Below are 5,084 nucleotides of genomic sequence, written 5' to 3' on the forward strand. Positions count from 1 at the left end.
GCTTCTAGTGAGAAAGAAATTTGATAATTTATGCATAATATGGGTGTTTGATATGCTTTATGTATGTTTGATTGTTATGGTTATTTGGATCTGCCCTTGGGATGGTTTTGGGTATAAACGTCAGGGCTGAGAGGTTTAGTCGGTGGAGACAGTAATTCAGGGTGTATGTGCAGAGAATGGTTAAATGGACTCAGTTTTGGTTTTGGTAAGGATAGAGGATCGTAGTTGGGGGTTGGAATCCTTCACCCGCCCCTGAGATTCGCAGTAGATGTTTGTTGATATATGAGTCAGGCTGTGAGGTCTGATGGAAGGGATTGGATGGATGAAAAAGGCAGATTACTGAGGAGGAACAGACAAGAATCATTGTATGGAAGGTTTTGGAAGTATTATCCTCTAGTTTCGAGGAAGGTTTGGATTTGTTCAAGAATCGATTAGTGAATGGGTGTGGCTAATCCCGTTCTTAGTAATATGAGAAGGATAAATTGGGACAGAGTAGCCGTATTAGGCATTTGTGGCAAAAGGATGTAGCTGGAAGTGATAAGTCATTTGTGAGTTAAACTCTAAGATGGTTGTCTGTGCTTGGGCAGTAAGGAGAGGGCCTCATTATCTAAGATGAAAGGAATATAGGTGATGATATTTTCGTTTGTGGAAATTTGGTAAGTGTGGCTACTTAGTGATTGGAAGAATGAGAACCTTTGGTGGTTTTACGGCTCCTGGTTTAGACAAGAAGGGGGTTCAGTTTACTGGTTGGCCATCAAGACGGGGAAGACTGGGATATTTTACTCATTTAGAGCCCAAGGTTAGTTCCTCGGAAGTGACTAGTGGATTGGATAGCCTTTGCTTTGGTTAGGAAAAAGAGCTGAAAGGACTTGGTGCTGTGTGTCTATTAGGAAGGATTCAGATGAGTATTTGTTGAGGAAAAGTAATATGCTACATAAGGGACAACCCTGGACAGTCATGAGCATCTCTTGAAGTATATTGATTAGACTGAATGGGAATTAAATTAGTCAGTAAGGATGCAGACGAGTATGTTGGAAGCTTTTGGGTACAGTTCGGAGCTTGGGTATGGAAGGATTTGGTATCAGGGACGCTATGAGGAATGATATTAATTTGGCTTAAGGAATTATTGAGTCACCTAAAAAGTATGCGACTTATAAGTGAATCGGGCAGAATATTGTGTTGTGGAACTCGTGAATATTGCCTGCTAGGGATGAAGAGTTTAAATGCCTCGTTACAAGACAGGACGATTTCTTCAGGAGTTGATCATCGATCTAGTTATTACTAGATAAGGATCAAGGAAAGAGACATCTCAAGAATTATTACTTGTACCGAGTGGGGTGTGATGCATTAATAGTAAGGATTTCTAGTCGTTTTGTACTTCAACAATATGGGTAAGTCTGACGAGCAGAGAATAGGGAAATGACATGGACGGGTTGCATTCAGATCCACTAACGACGAGTTGAATTACTTCCCAGCTAGAAGTGGAACGAGAACGACTACTATGCTGATGATATCACGACTGAAGCTGTAACGCCCTGGATAGCCAAGACCGCTACACTGTGTGTTTATAAAGATGTGAGACTTGCTAACCAAGTCGTTTATTCAAAATGTGTCATTAGCTAAAGTATTCTAGGGCTAAAAGAGGTTTTGTCCACAAAAGAAACATTTTATAGACTATAAACAATTTATAGAAGGGATCCCCAAAAAGTACAATGTTTAAAAGTTGGTTTACAAAATTCAACAGTTAAGAGTAAACATTAGCCAGAATAAGGCAAAATACAAGGTTCTGTTCCTCTCGTCCCTGTAATCTCCTCAACCGTGGCGGTTGACCAGCCTGGCATGTACATTCACCCTGCAGAGCTCTCCAATCAAGGTTGATCAATCTCGCCCTTGCCTTTACCTGCACCACGCAGCACCCGTGAGCCAAGGCCCAGCAAGAAAACAACATACATAGCGTATACAATGTTATCAAACAAATATTCTAATAAGCATGTTCAAGTATTCAATCCATAGCATATAAGCATACTTCAAGGTACAAATAACCTCATCTATACTCAGAATATTTAACAATCTCACTAACCACAATCATAGCCAAATATAACAATCAACTAACACAAATACTAGGGCCGACACCTTAGGTCGCACCCTCTGTTTAATCTACTGACTCCGGCCCACTTAAACCGAGCTCAGTGCATAATAAGCTGTCCTCGGATACCAGTGTCCGAGCCGTGCCAATTGCACAAGTTAACCGTGGCACACTTAGGCCGCTGGTTTACAATTTTCATGGAATATAATACCATTCTTTCAATCATATATATATATATATCAGGGAGCCCTTAGTCCCATTCAAATATTCAACCGGGTGTAGTTTTCTTACCTTTGGCTTCTAGATGAATTAGTTACGGGCGATACTCCTTAAGCGCGATCCGATCCCCGAGCCCTAGCTTAGCACCTAATCACAACCATGATGAAGGATACCATTAACAATCTTAAATGAGTTTCTAAACCAAGTTCTAGTCCTTGGAACATTGAACTTCACCAAATATGGTAAAAGATTCAATCCCGAGCACCCTAGGTTAAATTCCCAAGCCTAAAATCTCAAAATCCCTTAAGGGCCCCGGCATAGGCCATCCATGCCGCGACATGGTCCTAGACAGAGCCCTCCATAGGCACAAAAATAGGTAAGGGCTGCGGAATTCCTTAGGCCATGCCGCGGCCCGCCCCCTTCCTCAGCACAACTCAACTTCCAAGGGCCGCGGCTCACCAAGAACCATGCAGCGGCCCGACCCCTTCGAACCCAGAAAAACCACCATTTTTAACTCCCAAACCTCATGCAAACTCACTCAAAACCACCCCAAAACTACAACTCAATTATCCAAAGACTTCCCACAAGATTCCAACAACTTAACCCAGCTGAATCCTAGCACTACAACAAATTTGATATACAATGACTCCCTACAATGTCTTACACCATTGGTGTAACACATTAAAACTTATCAGGGGTTTTAAATGTCTAATGGTGTAAGACATTGAAAGTGTATATTAATGGCTACAATTGGAAGACATTGAAAATGGTGGAAGACGTTGGAAATAGGCTCGGGTAGTGTTTATGGGTACATCCAACATCTCCCACTGGGAGACGTGGGACACGTGGCACGTCTCCCAGTGGGAGACGTGGCACGTCTCCCAGTGGGAGACGTTGGATGTGCTCCCTTCATATATGACCAAATATGCTTTGTCTTCCTCACATATCACCAACCCGAGAGCATGCAAACCAGAGGAGAGAAATTGGGGCTGCGTTTTTTTAGGGTTCTAAGGTATGTTTTTATTTTATTTTATTGATTTTTAGTTAATTATTTTGCAAATAAATCATAGGTTTTGCATTAGGATGAGTAATATACATGATTTTTGTGTTAGTTTTACATTTTTATGCATTTTTTTTATATACATTGTATGTTTTTGTGGTTTTTCCATGGAAGTTTTTAGGGATTTATGATTTTTTAGTTTTTTTTTAATTTAACCTATCACATTGTATAGATTTCATTAGAGTATATATGTTTAAGATTTTTTTAAATTTTTATCATTTTTTATTTCGAAATTTAGATATATTTTTGTATATTTGAATTTTTTTTTAAATTGTAACTATTTTGTTATATATATAGTTATATTGAAATAAATTTATTAAATAATTTATAAAATATAAATATATGAAATTTTTTATGTTTTTGTTTATTATTAAGTTTTTAGGTTGTGAAATTTTATATTGATTTTTTGTTGAGGTTATAATTAGTGGCACATTGAGATTTTTTTTTATTTGTTTACCAATATCATTTACTATTATTAGATATTTAGTGATATTTGTTTAGTAATGTTTAACATATTAATTAATTTAATTTCATAGGTTGTGATTTTTGTGGTGAGATTTTAGAGAGTATTTTGCATCAAAATTCCAATATCAATCACACATTTGAGGTAATTAAGTTTCTAAAATTACAATAATACGTTATATATTGCTAGATATTTAGTGATGTTTTATTTATTATTTATTAATTTAATTTTATTGGTTTGTGGATTTAATAGCGAATTTGATTACTAAGTGAAGTAACTTTGCTAGCTTTTGGATTAAAGATTGCAAGAGGTACATATATATTCTCTTACTTCTACTTTTAATATTATTAAACAAATGTTAGAGGAGTTTGAATATCTTAAATATTCATCGATAGTGAAGTAGGTTCTGAGATTAAAATTGTGTGTTGCGGTGATAACGAAAGGTTGAGAACTTGTGTGTATTAGTGAGGTAGGTTCTGATAAATTTGACTGTGTGCTGCAGAGCTATAAGGAAGAAACTTATTGTATGTTGTTTGAATTGTTTGTTTTGCTATTCACATGTAGATGGTTAGGTCACTATTATAGGGGAAATGCTGCCCGATTTTATCTAGGATAATAAACAATTAGTTTTATATAGACATTCTATAAGGAAGAAACTTATTGTATGTTGTTTGAATTGTTTGTTTTGATATTCACATGCAGATGGTTAGGTCACTATTATAGGGGAAATGCTGCCCGATTTTATCTAGGATAATAAAAAATTAGTTATATATAGGCATACAACTTTATCACGTGCTTATTTAGTGCTGTTTCTTTTCTTTTCCATAGACATAGGAGAATATATGGATAAACAGTGGATGTCAGCGAATAGGTTATCTGCGGAATATAGGAACGGGGTCGATTTGTTCTTAAGGTTTTGTTCAGAAAATGTAAAAGACCCAAATTTTACTTATTGTCCATGTCTTAAGTGTGGAAATGTTAAAAAGATGGATCTTAAAAAGATTAAAGAACACTTATATTTCAATGGGATCGACAAGAGTTACACAATTTGGTATTACCATGGGGAGATAGCTCCGATTGCTCCAACTCTGCCAAGTAGACCAAAAGGAGTGAGGAGGAATATAGTGGAGGAGAACTGGGATCCATTAGATGAAATGATTGACGACGCACATTATGGATCAGGAGTAGACCCAAACAAGTTTGAGACACTCCTTAATGATGCCGAGAAACCAATTTACCCTGGTTGTACAAGATTT

The sequence above is a fragment of the Humulus lupulus genome, chromosome 1, assembly GCF_963169125.1.
Source record: "Humulus lupulus chromosome 1, drHumLupu1.1, whole genome shotgun sequence".
In the NCBI taxonomy this organism is placed as follows: Eukaryota; Viridiplantae; Streptophyta; class Magnoliopsida; order Rosales; family Cannabaceae; genus Humulus; species Humulus lupulus.